An 18,475-nucleotide genomic window follows, 5' to 3' on the forward strand; every position below is an offset into this window, starting at 1 on the left:
CAAGTGAAGCCAAACCCAATCGCCCTCATCAAACAACAATGCTTTTCTCCTTTTATTGGCAAGTTCAGCATACTTGCCAACCTTCTTCTCAATTCTCTTCTTGATGTCTTTATGCAAAGTTTTCACAAAAGAAGCTTTTTCATCTCCATCTTTGCACAAGACATCTCCAAGAAGGGGAATAGGAAGAAGATCAAGAGGTGTTAGGGGATTAAACCCATAGACCACCTCAAAAGGAGAATGGGAGGTGGTAGAATTTACTACACGATTATATGCAAACTCAACATGGGGTAGTAAATTCTCCCACACTCTAGGATTCCCCGAAATAAAACATCTCAATATTTGTCCTAAAGTTCTATTCACCACCTCGGTTTGACCATCAGTTTGTGGGTGGCAAGTGGTAGAAAATAAAAGCTTAGTCCCAAGCTTGCCCCACAAGGTCTTCCAAAAGTGACTCAAGAATTTAGGATCTCTATCGGACACTATAGACCTAGGAATCCCATGTAAGCGAACCACTTCTTGGAAGAAGAGGTTTGCAATGTGGCATGCATCATCCACTTTGTGGCAAGGAATAAAGTGAGCCATCTTTGAAAAACGATCCACTACCACAAAAATTGAGTCCTTTCCCTTTGATGTCTTGGGTAAGACTAAGATGAAATCCATAGATATATCTACCCAAGGCATTAAAGGGATAGGAAGAGGAGTATATAGACCATGGGGATGTATCTTAGACTTAGCTTTGTGGCAAGCTATGCATTTATCACACAAACTATGAACATGTTTATGCATATGAGGCCAAAAGAAATGTTCATGCAACACATCCTAAGTTTTAGCAACCCCAAAATGTCCCATTAAACCCCCCTCATGAGCTTCTCTAACAAGAGATAATCTAATAGAGCATTGGGGAACACAAAGACGTTTTCCCTTAAAAAGAAAGCCATCTTGAATAAAAAAGTCTTTGTGTCCTCCCTTAAGACACTCTTGATAGAGGAAAGAAAAATCAAGGTCATCATGATAAAGTTCCTTAATGTGATCAAAACCAAGATATTGAGAGGTTAAAAGATTTAGCAAGGTGTATCTTCTAGAAAGAGCATCCGCCACAATATTTATTTTGCCTTGCTTGTGTTTGATCACATAAGGAAATTGCTCAATGAATTCCACCCACTTAGCATGCCTCTTGTTAAGTTTGCTTTGGCTTTTCAAATATTTAAGAGATTCATGATCACTATGTATCACAAACTCTTGGGGAAAAAGATAGTGTTGCCAAGTAAACAAAGCCCTAACAAGTGCATATAATTCCTTATCATAGGTGGAATAGTTGAGATGACTTCCCTTCAATTTCTCACTAAAATAGGCTATGGGGTGGCCCTCTTGAAGGAGAACAGCCCCAATACCTATGCTTGAAGCATCACACTCAATCTCAAATGTCTTAGTGAAATTAGGAAGGGCCAAGATGGGAACATTAGTCAATTTTTCTTTCAAAGTGTCAAAAGCATTTTGTTGTGCTTCTCCCCAATGAAAGACCACATCCTTTTTCACTATGTCATTGAGTGGTGCGGCAATGGTACCAAAGTTTGGGACAAATCTTCTATAGAAAGAAGCAAGTCCATGAAAACTTCGGACCTCATTCAAAGATTTCGGTGTAGGCCAATTTTGAATGGCCACTACCTTTGTTTTGTCCACATGGACCCCTTTACAACTCACCACAAACCCTAGGAATTCTATATGATCAAGAGCAAACATACATTTAGCAAGGTTAGCATACAAATGTTCCTTCCTAAGGGTTTCTAAAACTTGCCTAACATGCAACCTATGGTCATTCAAAGATAAGCTATAAATGAGAATGTCATCTAAGTAAACCACAACAAACTTACCAATGAAAGGTCTAAGAACATGATGCATGAGGCGCATGAAGGTACTTGGTGCATTAGTTAAACCAAAAGGCATAACTAACCACTCATATAAACCAAAGTTGGTCTTAAAAGCCGTCTTCCATTCATCACCCGGTTTGATACGGATTTGATTGTAGCCGCTTTTAAGATCAATCTTTGAAAAATTTTTAGAACCATGTAATTCATCCAACAAATCATCTAGTCTAGGTATGGGATGCCTATACTTAATGGTTATGTTATTTATGGCCCTACAATCCGAACACATTCGCCATGTGCCATCCTTTTTTGGCACTAAGATGATAGGCATAGCACAAGGACTCATGCTATCTTGCACCCACCCTTTCTCAATCAAAGCCTCAACTTGTTGGCGAATTTCCTTGGTTTCACTTGGATTGGTCCTATATGCTAGACGGTTTGGTAAAGAAGAGCCCGATATCAAATCAATTTGGTGCTCAATCCCTCTCAAAGGTGGAAGTCCATTTGGAGGATCTTGAAACACATCTTGGAACTCTTCTACCAAATTTTCCAAGCAATGAGGACTATCAACAAGTGATTCTACTCTAAGAGTTCTAGGGATGGCTAAGAAAAGAGGATGATGAGCCACTATTTCCCTTTCAATGTCACGCCTAGACATAAGGAGTGTAGGCTTAGAACTCTTATCTTTTTTATCTTTTTTATCTTTTTCACTCTCCCTCTTTTTCTTCATAATAACTTGGTCCTCATGAACTTCTCTTGGAGAGAGAGATTTTAAAGTAACCTTGTGACCATGGAATTCAAAAGATAGTTTGTTGGTAAAGCCATCATGTAAAACTTTTCTATCAAATTGCCAAGGCCTTCCCAAAAGAACATGAGTGGCTTCCATGGGCACAACATCACATAATACCTCATCTTTGTATTTTCCAATGGAGAAATGGATGAGGACTTGTTTATTAACAATTATTTCTCCTACTTCACTAAGCCATTGTAATTTGTAGGGCTTTGTATGAGAGATAGTAGGCAATCCAAGCTTATCTACTACTCTTGTACTAGCCACATTTGCACAACTACCCCCATCCACTATCAAGGAACAAATGTTGTTTTGAATAAGACATCTTGTATGGAAAATATTTTCCCTTTGACTTTCATCAAAAGGTTGTGAAACTTGTCCAAGAAGTCTTCTCACAACTAACAAGTCCCCTTCAAGTGGACATTCACTCTCTTCCTCACTAGATGCATGAGAATGCAATGAATGCTTAGGAGAATCCGAATCATGCTCACTAACTACAATGCCCTCATGCATGTACATACTTCGTTTGGAAGGACAATTTGCAGCAATATGACCATAACCCATACATTTAAAGCATTTAGTATTAGACGTTCTAGTGGGAGATTTAGGCCTAGAAGTAGATGGCTTAGATTCCTTGGGTTTGAAAGAAGAATCTTTGGAAGGATGTTTAGAAAAAGAAGTTTTGTTTCTCCAAGACTTGGTGTAGTATCCATCATTGGAAGCATTTTTAAAAGAGTTTTTCTTAGCAAGTTGGGCTTCCACCTTCATTGCAAGATGAACTAAAGAGCCCAATGATGTATACTCTTGTAACTCAACAATGTCTTGAATATCCTTCCTAAGACCACTTACAAACCTAGCAACCATGGCTTCTTCACTTTCTTCTAATTCAATTTTAAGCACAAGCGTCTCAAGCTCCTTATAATATTCATCCACATTTAGCGTGCCTTGTTGAAACCGTTGGAGTCTCAACATGAGGTCTTTCCTAAAATGTGGGGGCACAAACCTAGCGCGCATATGATCCTTTAAAGAGTTCCAAGAGTCCACAGGAGGACCCTTGTGATAGATAATGTCCTTTACAATTCCATGCCACCATTTCATGGCATAATCACTAAACTCTAGGGTGGCTAGCTTGAGCTTATGCTCATCTTGGATCTCATGGATCTCAAAAATTTGATCACACTTAGCCTCCCAATCTAAATATACATTTGGATCACTAGAACCATTAAAACAAGGTAGCTTGACCGAAGGAAGCTTGGACTTTGCATCATGATAGAAGCCATTGCCGTAGTGAATTCTTTCCCCTTGGTGATGATGTCTTTGTCCATGGACTTGGGGTGGAGGTCTCCTTCTCCTATGCTCATCTTCACGGCCAACATCATTTCAAGAAGCTCTTGAAGATGGTCTATGAGAATGATGTCCATCATGGATAGAAGGAGATGGTCTAGCTTGTTGGACCTCCATCTTTTGCAATTTCTCCTCCAACCGTCTAATTGTTCTTTGAGCTTCATGTAATTCACCAAGAATTGAAGCTTTGGAAGGAGAATTCTGCTTGTAGGATGCATCACTTGAAAATCCAGCCATTTGGAATTAAAAACAGCAAACACACAAAACAACAAACAAGTTAAAAAATTAGCAAAAACAGTGAGCTTGGCAATTGAAACTGCCGAAGTGAAATGAGGTAGAAAAAGAGGTCACTCTCAAAGAAATAATGTTCTTGCACCAATCTGATCTTGAGGCCTTGGAATCCTCAAATGAAAGATGTCAAAGCAAGCACACCAATCTCAAAAGCAACCACCACAAAACCAATGAAACAATAAAGACAAACAAGAAAAGGTATAAGCAAGGAAAGGTAATTGCAAAAGGAATACTATATGTAAGACAAACTCAAAGAGTAAGAATGAAAGACAATCAAGAAAATAAAGAACTCAATGAGAAAAGTAGGCACACAAAAGAATACTTAAGGAAAAGCTCTAGAGTAGATGAAGAAAACAAAAAATTAGCTACTGGAAATTTTTTTTTTTAAAAAGCAAATTGTGCTTGATATTCACTGATTTAACTGGAATGATGTAGAGCGAACTGGATTATGAAAATTAAACCACAGAAACTTCAAGATGTTAACTCAATAATGGCACTAGAATCAATTAAAAAAAGTAAGCCAATTAATTGAGATAAAATTTTTAAAATCGCTGTCAGATTACCGTATTCTTTTCGGCAGAATTGTACACTTTTTTTATTTTATTTATCATTTTTTGTGTACTTTGAATTTTTGAATGATTCTTTTTTATATTCTTTTCTAACACTTTGAATATCACAAATTCAGAATTTCAGAATTTTCCAGTGAGTAAATCAATTGCAATAAGGAAAAACAGTAAGCACTTTTTTCAGAAACAGAGGAATCCAAATAGGAATAAAAAACAGGATTATGAACTAGCAAAGACATAATAGAAAATGATGTATTGGAACTTGTATAGGTCTAGAATACAAGTATGAACTCAATTCTAAAAAGAAAAATGCACAAAGGATCAATATCAATTCAGAAAATAATAGACACTAAAGCAAGAAACAATCAAAACAAGAAAAGTACTACTAGAAGTAATGACAATTATGGAATAACATGACTAAGACAAAACTTGACATGATTACAAAATTAAAAGACACATCACAAATTTTAACAACAAGTGAAAGGAAGCTTAAGGTAAACTCTAGGAAGGATAATGTCATTCCAAAAGAGCAACCATACTCATAAGAAGAATGAGTGCCATAAACCTTTTCACAAGCACTTGGTGTAAAAGAAAAACAGCAAGAATACTCAAGTAAAATTCTAAAACAGAAACATAAATTGCAAGAAATTAAAGAGCTCTTGAAATAAAGTGCACACAACTCAACAATTAAACAAGAATGAACCTAAGACTCATGATACCACATGATGTGATTCCACTAGCCATATAGAGAATGATTCTTGACATTCTTAAGAATCACCTTGAGCTGGACATTATAGAGGCACTTTTCTTAGAGTTGGATCATTGTTCTAAGACAAGAACTCACCAAAAACTAGTACCAAATCCCAAACTCATTTGGATGCTCCACATATTGTCAAATTGAATCAACAAAGAGAGGTAAAATTGAAAGGACTGAACAGAATTGAATTAGCAAACATATGAACCGAACAAAAGTGTAATTAAAAGACAAGAACAGAACATAGGTGCTGGAAAAAAAATAGAAAACCCGAACCAAACAACTCAAGAACACAAGACAACATGAACAATTGAAAGAGAAGGAAGGAAGGAGAAGAGAGTGCTCATGAAGATGGAAGAATGTTGGATGATCTCGCCACTAGAAGTGTGGAATGCTCCTAGATGAGAGTGATGCCGCCACTTGAGGACTCCAATGATCCATCAAGATAAGACTAGAGAAGAAGGCTCCAAAAGCTCTCCAAAGTTCACTCAAAATTTGAGTAGAGTTTTCTTAGATTAATTCCAATCTGAAAAATACAAAGAGAGCACCTCTATTTATAGCCTAAGGTGCTGAACTATGAGCTACACAAATTCAAAAACTCCCTCCCAAAAAGCTTCTAGAATTTGCGCCTAAAACAAAGCATGAGGAAGGTGTGACCTCTTCCTTCACTTTGGCACCTCCTTTTCTACTCCTACACCTATCTACTAACACCCCCCCCCCCCCCCCCCTAAGACTCCTAACTAAAGACTAAAAGATGCTAAAACAAAAGAGGTTTCTAATGTTTCCCTCTAAGCACCTTCAACTAAAGAAATTACAAAAAGAGAAAATAAATGTCCTCTAGCTCCCAAAGCTTTGAACATGCTTCTTGTAATCCTTTGAGGTGGACTTTGACCTCCATGGGCGTCTTCTATTTGTGCCTCCACCTCCTCTTGATCTTGTTGATTGGCCTCCATATCCTCTTGGGCTTGATCTCCATCACTACGAGTCGAGTCTACGGAGCTCCCACGAGTCTACGTTGACTCGCGAGTTTGACAACCATGATTAGTATATAGTCAAAGCCCAGAGTCCCACCCAAGTCACCTTAGGGAGGTTCTTTTAGTGCTTAGGAAAAATAGTTTGTTTGCTAATATAGATAAGTGCATTTTTTGTGTAGATAGTGTAGTGTTTTTAGGTTTTATAGTAAACAAAAAAGGGCTACATGTTGACCCCGAGAAAATCAAAGTCATCCAAGAATGGTCAACCCCACAAAAAGTAGAAGATGTTAGATGCTTTCATGGTCTAGCAAGTTTCTATAGGAAATTTGTTCTTAACTTCTCAAGTTTAGCTTCATCACTCAATGAGTTAGTGAAGAAAGACACTCCATTTTGTTGGACAGAGAAGCCTGAGCAAGCCTTCAAAGGTTGAAAGCTCAACTCACTAATGCATCCATTCTAGCTTTACCAAACTTTTCAAAAACTTTTGAGCTAGAGTGTGATGCATCGGGAGTAGGAATAGGTGTTGTGCTGTTGCAAGGTGGGCACCCAATTGCATATTTTAGTGAAAAACTTCATGGTGTCGCCCTCCACTATCCCACCTATGACAAAGAGCTCTATGCACTTGTGAGGGCCCTGTAGACTTGGAAACACTATCTAGTCTCAAAAGAATTTGTCATACGTAGTGATCACGAGTCTTTGAAATATTTGAAGGGTCAACACAAGTTGAATAAAAGACATGCAAAGTGGATGAAATTTCTTGAGCAATTTTCATATGTAATCAAATACAAGAAGGGCAATATAAATATTGTGGTAGATGCTCTATCAATGAGACATGCCCTCTTTTTTGAACTTGGAGCCCAAATTCTTGGATTTGAAAAATACCTAAACTTTATAAAGAAGATCATGATTTTGCACCCACTTTTGCTGAGTGCCAAGATAGAGCACAAGGAGGTTTTTATGTTTATGAGGGGTACTTATTTAAAGAAGGAAAACTTTGCATACCCCAAGGAACACATAGAAAACTCCTTGTAAAAGAAACACATGAAGGAGGACTCATGGGTCATTTTGGAGTTGATATAACTCTCTAACTTTTAAAAAGAAAATTCTTTCTTTTGGCCACACATGAGGAAAGATGTCCAAAGACATTGTCATAGATGCATTTCATGTTTAAAAACTAAATCTAAAACAATGCCTCACGGACTTTACACTCCTTTACCTTTTGCAAGTGCTCCTTGGGAAGATATAAGCATGGATTTCATATTAGGACTTCCTAAGACACAGAGATTTTGATTATCATCCTCAAACGGATGGACAAACTGAAGTTGTAAATAGATCTCTTTCCACTATGCTTAGGTCAATCATGTAGGGAAACCACAAATCTTAGGATGAGTACTTTTCTCAATTGAGTTTGCATATAATATAGTAGTTCATAAAACTACTAACATTTCTCCATTTGAGATTGTATACGAGTTCAATCCTCTTACTCCTTTGGATTTGTTACCTCGACCTAATCCACAAGATTTTGTGCATAAAGAAAGAGTAACAAAGGCTGAATTTGTAAATAAAATGCATGAGAGGATTAAAAACAAAATACAACAACAAACAGAGAAATATGTGAAACATAGCAATAAGGGGAAGAGAGAGATGATTTTTGAGGAGGGAGACTAGGTTTGGCTTCACCTTAGAAAAGATAGATTCCCTAATCAGAGGAAGTCTAAACTTAGTCTTCGAGGTGATCGTCTTTTCCAAGTTCTCAAAAGAATTAATAATAATGCATATCAAATTGACCTGCCAGAAGAATATGGAGTACATACTACCTTCAATGTTATGGATCTAACACCTTTTGCAGGTAGTGAAGATGAAGAGGCAAAAGCATGTGATTTGAGGTCCAAGCTTAGGTCGGCCCAACAACTAGGTCCATGGCAAAGAGGATTCAAGAAGATTGGGACTTTGTTATTGATGGTAGAGAAACTTTTCTTTATATGTTCAAAGAGGACCACAAGAAGTAAAACCCAAGTCATGGAAACTAGTTTCTTTATTTGTAATTTCAGTAAAATAGGGTTTCTTTAGCATAATAGGGGAGGTGTGCTTATCATTGTAGCTTGAGTAGAGTCTTTTAGGGTAAGAAGTTAACCTAGTTTCTAGAACTTTGCTCCTAGGGTGTGGCATTGACTTTAGTCAATACCCTAGCAACCCTTCTTTTGTGTATTTATCATCCTACCTTTGCTCTTTGTTCTCCAAGGCACTATCTCCTATAAATATGATGTTTTGACTCATGTTTTGTAAGATCAATTTTATGAGTAAAATGCTGTCAAATATTGCTAGCTTCTATTCCCTTGTCTAGTCTCTCTAGGTTAGACACTTTGATATTCACCTTCATCTTTCTCCAAGTGATATGGCTCAACCAATCACTCTCCATACCTTTCATGCACCTACAAGGAACCCATAGCTCTATATAAGCTTTTCTTGATCCATTACATCCATTGCTTCCGCCACCTTTTTCAAAACTCCAATAAGAACAACCGATCATGAAGTGAAACCCATCACCATATAGATGGGAGGTGAGTGGATCAAATTTTCAGCTATTTTCTTGTTTCAACTTCTAGTTGTAGAAGAGATATTTCGGGAGACATTGTTGAGTATTTTCATTCTTGCTGCAGTGCCTTTTCAGGACTCCTTTAAACAATTATGATGCAGTAACTATTCTCCACAAGGACAATCGCCCGTATCGCCAAAGGCTTCTCTTCCCTCCTTCAGAAATTAATCATGGCACAATTAGTAGCTGGTAGTTTACCTGTTATACAGTTCTTAAATTATTTGGTAGTTATAGGTGTAGCAAGGTAGATACTACATGATTTCACAGTTAACGTTTTTTATCGTGTGGGTCAAGTGTGATGATATCACATAAAATGTTGTACTATGTATGAAACATACATTTATAATGCAGGACGACATGGGGTCAAACTCATTAGACTAAGGAATTAATATGTTAAAGAATAGTACTTATCGATAGCTTGATCTTTTACATCTATACATTATTCGTTTCCCTTTCACAAGTTATGCTTAATTAATCAAATGGTATTCTCAATTGCTTTGTTGGCAGGAATACATGTTGCAGAAGGACGAGCCAGCAAGTGTTTTCAACCCTTTTTGTTGCCTAAAGATTTGAAGGGCAGGCCAGACGAACTTAAAAATAAGTTGCTGGTAGATTTTGATCCATCAAAGTGCTTAATCAGAGATTTAAAGGCAAGTATATGGAAGTGATTTGATGTTGAATATGTGGGTAACCTTAGCACAATATCCTCTTTGCTAATTAGATACATATCATTTTTGAGTTCTCAGCCTCATTCAAAGTATGTCATGATTATCTGGGAGGGGATATTATTGGCCTAACATGGGGGGAATCATATCCTTCCAAGGTAAACAATTTGCGTTTATATTAGTGGGTTTTTTGTGAAGTATAATATGAATTCTTTACAAATGTCAACTAATAGATCTTCTGATCACCATTTTTCCTTTCTTTATAGAAGCGGAAGCACGAGGAAGTAGTTGATGAAGATTATAATCCTTGGAAGGTGTTAAAAGCAGTGAGGGAAATTGGGAAAGGGTTTGTGAGGAGTGTATATTTTCTGAAGCCCCAAGGCTCATGAATTATTTAGTATTGATTTGGTCATCTTATCAATATGTATATTGACAGAATTTTGTCCGGTAACTAGCTAATTTTATCGATAGAAAATTAACTAAATAGCATGGAGGAATTAGTCAAATGTAGGATCAATGTTGTATAGCAAAAGTGTGCCATTTTCTTGGGAGAAAAGGAGTTATGGAGATTGATGTTTATGTCTAGACGGTTTCTTCTTGCACCTCCATTACTTTTTCAGCCACCTCCACAATAAATTTTAAAACTCTCAAAATTACCCATCAGTTAAAAGATAAAAATAAAAGCAATGTTTGATCTAAAAAATTACTATTTCTAAATTATGTAATTCTAGTTAGACAAATTTATTGGATTATGTAATCCAGAATCTATTTAACAACTAATAATATCATATTATATAATCTGAAACTTAATTAAAAAAATAAATCTATCGGAATACATAATTCAAAATTTAAAGATTATCACTTTTAGATTACGTAATCTGGAACCTATTTAACAAACTAAAACTACTAGATTATGTAATCCGAAACCTAATTAAAAAAAAAAATACTGGATTACATTATCCCATTTGAAACACTTTCACCAAAAATTAAAAAGGCTTAAAAATTCAAACCATCAAAACTACTAACCTTGTAGTGGATGAAAAGGACAACTGTAATGAATAATGGAGGACAATGTTTGGAAGAGAAATTTGAAGAACAACTTTGGAGGGGAGGTGGGTGCCGCTGGGAGTGAAGCTGTGAATGAATGTGAGTGCAAAATGTTAGAAATTAAATTAAAGTAAAAATTAGGTTAGATTTTAATTTTTTAATATTTTTTATGGAAGAGTATATTAGTAAAATCGGTTTTAGTATTGGGGTGGCTGAAGAAGTAGTGATGGAGGTGTAGGAAGAAGCAATCTTATGTCAAGTTTTTCATGTCATTCCCTTCCACATCCACTACTTGGCAAGCCCAACAATGATGAAGTAGGATTTCCTGATTCTTTGGCAATTCCTTCCTACACCATATCACTGCACCCAATCACAGGGGAAAAACCGAAAATACCCTTAAAAAAATAGGGTACATATAAAATTATATTCCGGACCCCCTTTTTCGAAACACAATAATCTCTTCCGAATAATTTTTTTCAGAATGTATTATTTTCAGTTCCGAATTTTTTTATCTGGAATGGGATTTTGATTTTCTTTTTCTGGATTTTTATATCCAAAACACAAAAATTTCTTCAAGATTTATTTTTCCGGAATGCATTATTTTCAATTCTGGATTTTTAATTTCAGAATAAAGGGTATTTTCGGAATTTTTGAAATTATGTTGGGTGCAGGTTCAAAAGTGTTGGGTGCAGGAAGCATTTGCCTGATTCTTTTTGGTAAAGAAGCAAGCTAGTAATAGATAGCTTCTTCCTGCACCTCCATGGCTTCTTCTCACACCTCATACTAAAAGCACATTTATTATTATACCCTTCAATAAAAAATATTTAAAAAAATAAAATATAACTTTAACCTAATTTAATTTAACCTACTTTGACATTCTCTCCCTTTCTCCTTCACTCCAGCGCTGCACACCCCATCCATCTGCCGCCTCCTTCACCTCCTTCAAGCTTTCTCATTCTCTCCAAGTTCTCCATATCTCAAAGCTTTCATTCCTTCTAAAGCTCTCCTTTTCCACTGCCTTCTTCATTTACAGAATTTACAAGTTAGTAATTTCATTGGTTTTAATTTTGAAGTGAAATGGGACGGAAGGCACAATGTAGTCCGATAACCATTCACACAAATAGGCACCAGATTACGTAATCCGGTAAGTTTTAAGTTAGGTTCCAAATTATGTAATCCGGTAGGTGTTATGTTTTCAACATTCTGGATTACGTAATCTGATAGGTTTATCTAATTAAGTTTCGCATTGCGTAATTTGGAATGAATTTGTAGCTTTGGTTTTGGTTTTTGTGTGAGTATTGCACGTACCAGATCCGGTATACATACAAATTATCTAATATGGAACATTGTTGTTCTTGGCACCGGATTGCGTGATCCGTTGATGGAGCTGATTACATAATCTGGAAATGAGTATTTAAGGGCACGATAACTTATCAAAGAAAGAGGAGAATGATGAGCAAACCACTTCCGACACCACTATAGTTACCACCACCACCGCAACGCAACTACCAACATAATGCACCACCTCAATCACGAGCTCAAGCACCACAACCGTGACACTACACCCCACCACCACAACAAGCACGACAAAATGTAAAACTATACTTTATTTTTATCCTTTTTACTAAAGGACAATTTTGGTATTTTAAAAGTTTATAGAGGTGCTCGAAGAAATCATGGAGGTGCATGAAGAAGCTGTCCTAATAATATGGCATAATACCTACAGGATATAGGGAGTTTCTTCCTGTACCCCTACATTTTTCTTCCTACACCCCTACATTATTAAAATACCAAAATTACCCTTTCACAATTTTATGTGATTCCATAATAGGAGTTCCGCAAACAAAAAATGTTTCTGGAATAAGTATTCTGTAAGCAAAAAGTGTTTCCAGAATAGAAAATTTAAAAAACAAAAAATCATTCTGAAATTTTTTTCTGGAATACATTTTTCTGATTTTTGGATTGGTAAATCCAGAATTAATAAAATTTGTTATGGAAAATATTTCAAAAAAAGCAATCTAGAAGTTATTTTTAAAACGGGTAAAACAGTCTTCTTCAAAAATGATAGGGTGCAGGAAGAAATTTGTTAAGGTGCAAGAAGAAATAATCCAGGATATATTACTTATTGCACTGTAGCAATGGTTAGGGGTGACAAAGTGGGGTGGACTGTGACCCGCTTAAAAAAATGCGGAACAGATTGCTTATTTCAACCCGCTGGCCCGCTTGGGTCCGTCCCGCATAACCCGCAGCCCGTGCAGGCCAAGTGCGGGACGGGTTGATCCGCATAACTTTAAAATGTAAAAAAAAAAAAAAAAATTGCACCTCCATATTTTCTTCATGTAGCCTCATATTTCACATTCCGAAAATTTTAATAACATCTTAACTATGCATGTCTCGTGAAAATAATATTATGAGATCATTTACCTAATGCATCTAAATAATAAAAATTCAAATTTTTTTATCTAAAATTCTTTTTAAAAAAAAATATTTCTCTCGCAAGCCAACCTTTATGCAGGACGGGTTACAAAAATTAACTCGTAGATTTTATGCGAGACGGACTAAAAAATCAACTCGCAAATTTTATACGGAGCGGGCCAACTCGATCCACTTTTTGCAAGTCAAGTGCGAGGCGGACCTATGTGACCCGCATTGACACCCCGGTGTTTTGAGCTGGAAATTTAGACACAACGTCTTTAGGGATTCTTTCGTGTATATTAATGTTTGGGCAGATTGTTTTCATGTATTTCTGGAATGCAGTGGCTTGTTGCCATACCTCATTTTTTAAGTTGGACGACTTCTTTCTACGTGTAATTCCCATACTAAATTTTAAAATACCGTTTTATCCTTTTTGTCATCATCATACATAATTCGGAGTATGTTTTTAAATTCGGAAGTGTTTTTTAGATTTATAAAATCCAAAAGTCCTTTTTGAGTTATATAATCCGGAAGTTAATCTCATATCCAGAGAAGACTTCCAGATTAGGTAATCCGAAAGCTAATCACACATCTGAAAAAAAAAAACTTTAGATTATATAATTCAAAAACTAATATATAAAAAAAAACTTCTGAATTATAGAGGTGCCAAATATTAGAAAAAAATATTTTTAAAATAAAAAAGTTATAGAGGTGCCGAATTAGCAGTCTTTAAGTTGAATAGTTATCTGGCATTAGCACCCATTCTAAAATCTTTCTTTTTCTCTCTTTTGGTTTATTTAATTCATACCGTACTGCATTAAGCTGAAGTTTAATGTTGGCTAATTTATTATTGCAAGGTTGAATGTTTGGCTTTTTAACCATTCTGGTGTAATTTCAATTGGAAATTAAATGAGCAAATTTTAAAAAATATTAAAATGGGTAAATTGTGTAGTGTATACATGGTAAGTTGTGTTTAAAATAGAGGATTTCAGAGTTAGTTTCAACTAGTCATGGCACGACTTTAGTATTCATAATTTGAGATTCCTCCTTTGAGGGCTATGCAAGCAATACTAGGTTTATTACTTAGATAAGAGATTCCTTTTATGAGGACCAAAAACACAGAGATGAAACTTTACATTAAAATTTTTCTTTTTGATAGTAATGCATCTCAATCACTAGGGATAGTGTGTTTTCGCAGAAAGTTTAAAACTGCATCGGTTAATTATAGAGAAATATTGTTTTGACAATTTTTTTGTAAACTTATCTCCTATCCTTATACTTAATGAATTCATATCTACAACTTTGAAAAAAAATGTGTTTTTTTAATTTTTTATATACTTAAATTTGATATTTAGTAACTATTTTTTTATATTCAGAGTTGATAGAAAAATTAAATTTACATAATATATAAAATTAGTCTTTTCTATTCTAACATTTAACATTTAATGACATTTTTATAGTTAAAAAAGTTGATAGAAAGATAAAAAGATTAAATCGATATACTTTTAAAAGTTTGAAAACTAAATTAATTTTTAAAGGAAATAGACCCGTTTAAAATGTATGAATTTAAAATATATTTAAATATACATTTAACCCTTATTTTTATTATTAACTGTGGCTATATTGATTCTCTGTATGATATTTTGAAAAATATAATAAATATTATATAGAGCCTTTGGGCTGGGCTTCTGTTAATTAAAGGACTGTACAGTCCTAAACTTGAATGTTGAGGCATTTCGCTCTGCAACTCCATAATTTAAAAAAGCACCCTCCTATAATTTAAAAATAGCAGTGTCTTTCTGCACCCCAACTTTTTTTTTTCTGCACTCATACTTTTTTTCCTGCACTCCCACAATATTATGCAAAGACAAATATAATCCTATTATTTTTTAAAAACCCTAAAATGCACATAAGACCCACACTACTCTTTCTTCTTCTTGCACACACGAATTCCATTTCTCTTTTGAGCAGTAGCGGCGCTGCTCCATTTTTTAGCATAGGAAGGTGTTTCTTTTGGTGGTGTTCGGTAGTGTCTCGGATTATTATTTCCGCAGTTTATATCTACTATTATAGATAATGCAGTTCGGTAATTTTACGGAATCAGGAATCCGCATTTGTTTTTTCACATTCTGGATTTGGAAATCCATAAATCTTTCAGATTGGAGAATTCATAAATCTTTCGGATTGGAGAATCTGTAAATCTTTTGGATTGGGAAATCTGTAGCACAACACATCTCCCCATCCAAAAAACAATATGATTCACTTCCAAATTGATGAATCCGTAGCACACTCCACCACGATGTCCTTTTCCAAATAAAAGGTCAAGGTCAGTTTTAGAATTTTTAAAATTGTGGGATGCAAAAGCCTTTAAAAATTCAATTTTATTCCAGATATAGAATATAAAATACAAAAAATCATTTTGAAATATAGAATACATCACCTTTGTACTTTTTAAATTTTTTTGATATTTTTTTTACAATTAAATTCAAACACAATTAATTTAAAAAAGTCGTTTTTTGTATTTTAAGCATAATTAAGTAGATTGATTGACCCATTAGCAATAATTAAAAAGGTGTGGCCATTAACACATGAAGTGCCATCATTTTGCCATAAACCTTAAATCCAAACAAACAATTAGTATTCTACTGCGTCTCCGCAACACTCACGAGAATGGAGGGAGAAGCACCATGGAATCAACGGACTAAATTTGTTGACAACACCGTTTTAGCCATCAAATATCCATTGCTAAAACTCCCAACGATTTCAGGGTTATTATTATTTTGATTTTCGTGCATTCAACACTACTATTTTTTTTTAATGCAAGTGAATTCGCAGGTAACTGCAGATTTGGCATCGTGCTTTGATGTGGATATTGATGTCAATAAGGTTGAGTTTAAGTTTAAGATGCCAGACTTTATTAAGACTCATGGAACTTATTCCATATGGAATGTTGCGAGGCCAGAGTGGAGTTAATGCTGATCTAATTATAGTACATATATAAAGTTTTAAAACACAATGTTGATTTCTTTTTAAAGACTTATATTGCAAGTCTCTCAAAATATAACAGAATATCAGAACTCGTAAAAGTAGAATATCGAAACACTACAAGAAAAATTTAATTTATCTATAAAAAAATTTCGTAGATAAAATCTACATTCTTTTAACAAACAAAAAGGTTTCATTATCCATTACTACAATCTCAATGTTGATAAGTGGTAGTTCAAAATTCAACAGTGCAACCGTTAAAATAAATGGTTTAGTCTAATTCCACGTGCTTATTCGTATTTTAAAGTTTTATATATTTTAAATTTAATTCGACTCTATATGGAGTTAACGAGTAAATAATTCATTTTAATCATATTTAAAAGAGAAAATTAATTGCAAAAGTTAAAAAAAGGTAAAATATGTATTTGTTAAAATTTAAATCAAGTAAATAAAATTAATTTTAATTTTGTAATACAGAAAAAAATTAGATTTATAAATTTTAAAATAGACATATCATAATAAAAAAACCTCATTTATAATTTTTAAAATTATTATTATTATTATTTAAAAGAAATTTCTAGCATGTGGGTTCTTCAAGAAAGAACATGTATTATAAAGAAGTTTATAAAAAAAATTAATGTAACAAACCTATATAATAAACTATCTTTAATTCAAAACCTTAAATAATAATTTTGTATCTATTTATACATATAATATTTATTTTTGTTTAAAGTTAAATATATTTTTAATTTCTGAATTTTGATGAAGATGAAAAATCACGTTGACGTAGACAAATAGTCAATGTCAGTTACTCCTTATGATTATCAGAATGCCTTGCATGACTTACCAATGTTCAAAGATTTAATAGGTCTACTTAGTGACGGACAGAATCCAATTCTTCATCAAAATTCAAGAAAAAAACATATTTAACCTTTAAATTAATTATATATTTTTTTTTATGATTGAATGTATAAAATCTGTTCTTAAAAAAAAAGAGATGAAATAAAATAAAATAAAGTTTTCAATTAAGTGAATAAATTTTTAAAAAGAGAGTAACTAAATGTTACAATAAATGACATTATATTATTTATATGGATAGTTTACCCTCTATCACCTTCATTCTTATAGTAAGAATATTCATGTAACTTATTTGGAATTGTGGGTTATGACTCACTTTTCCGTTTACTTGCCACAATCAATTGCAATAATGAGAGGTTAATTGCCACAATTAATTGTCATCAAATGGAGGTTTCTTACTACAATTAATTGTCATTAAAGGGAGGTTAATTACCATTAATTATATTTATTATTGTTGTCTCCTAGAACCACTATATATAGTGGCTTCCTTCAAACAATGTAACACACAACAAACAACAACACACACTTGCTTCCTCTCTCTTTTCCTATACTCTGTATTTCGGCTCTTGGGTGTAAGTGTTTAACCCATATAGAGAGAATTTGTTTTGGGGCTGTTTATCTATTAGCCTAAGAGGAATTCATTGTACTCCCAGTACCATTATAGTGGAAGTTTTGGCTCTCTCGCCGGTGGTTTTTTACCTCTATTGAAAGGGGTTTTCCACCTAAAAATTTCTGGTATCATTCTCATTTTACTTGTTACTTTAATTTCTCATAATCTTTGATTGAAATTATCACGCTTCCGCACACGATATCTCTACAAATTGGTATAAGAGCTTTTCGATAATTCAACCAGGATTTGTTGTTCAATAATGTCAAAATTGGATATTGAGAAATTTGATGGTAAAATTAGCTTTGCTAACTGGCGAGTCCAGATGCTACCTGTTCTCACCCAGAATGGTTTAAAGAAAGTTTTGACAGGTAAAATGATGAGACCAACCCCTATGACGGAGGAGCAGTGGGATGAGATGGATGAAAAGGCATTGTCTGCAATCCAGTTATGCTTGTCTCGTGAGGTGTTGCGTGAGGTCATCAACGAGAAAACTACAACAGGCATATGGAGTAAATTGGAGTCTCTATACATGACCAAAAGTCTTGCAAACAAACTCCGGTTAAATGAGCGACTCTTTACACTCCGAATGTCCGAAGGTACTCCCATCCAATCTCACCTTGATGAATTTAATTCCATCATAATTGATTTGGAAAATTTGGATGTTAAAATTGATGATGAGGATAAAGCCGTTCTACTTATTGTTTCTCTACCACCC

At 34.5% G+C, this 18,475-nt stretch overlaps 1 long non-coding RNA gene across 1 annotated transcript; it reads left to right on the forward strand.

Moving 5' to 3' along the window:
• The first annotated feature begins 1,840 nt into the window (after window positions 1-1,840).
• On the forward strand, window positions 1,841-10,439 carry LOC137820798 (uncharacterized). Its single transcript, XR_016517352.1, has 4 exons — window positions 1,841-9,145; window positions 9,245-9,369; window positions 9,688-9,830; window positions 10,112-10,439. It is a non-coding gene; the product is annotated as an uncharacterized LOC137820798 (long non-coding RNA).
• Window positions 10,440-18,475: the final 8,036 nt, after the last annotated feature.

The sequence above is a fragment of the Phaseolus vulgaris genome, chromosome 11 (assembly GCF_051622355.1).
Source record: "Phaseolus vulgaris cultivar YP4 chromosome 11, ASM5162235v1, whole genome shotgun sequence".
Classification (NCBI taxonomy): domain Eukaryota; kingdom Viridiplantae; phylum Streptophyta; class Magnoliopsida; order Fabales; family Fabaceae; genus Phaseolus; species Phaseolus vulgaris.